We start from the raw sequence: 241 nt of genomic DNA on the forward strand, positions 1-241 counted from the left end.
CGGCCGGGGTCCCGGCGGGGTGCGCGCACAGCGTCTGTATGGTGTCGGACTTCTTCTACCCCAACATGGGGGGCGTGGAGAGCCATGTGTACCAGCTGTCGCAGTGCCTCATCGAACGGGGCCACAAGGTCCTGGTGGTCACCCACGCCTATGGCCAGCGGAAGGGCGTCCGGTACCTCACCAACGGGCTGAAAGTCTACTACTTGCCCCTAAAGGTCATGTACAACCAGTCCACCGCAAC

This window comes from Nestor notabilis, unplaced genomic scaffold (assembly GCF_000696875.1).
Source record: "Nestor notabilis isolate BGI_N333 unplaced genomic scaffold, ASM69687v1 scaffold28371, whole genome shotgun sequence".
NCBI classification, from domain to species: domain Eukaryota; kingdom Metazoa; phylum Chordata; class Aves; order Psittaciformes; family Psittacidae; genus Nestor; species Nestor notabilis.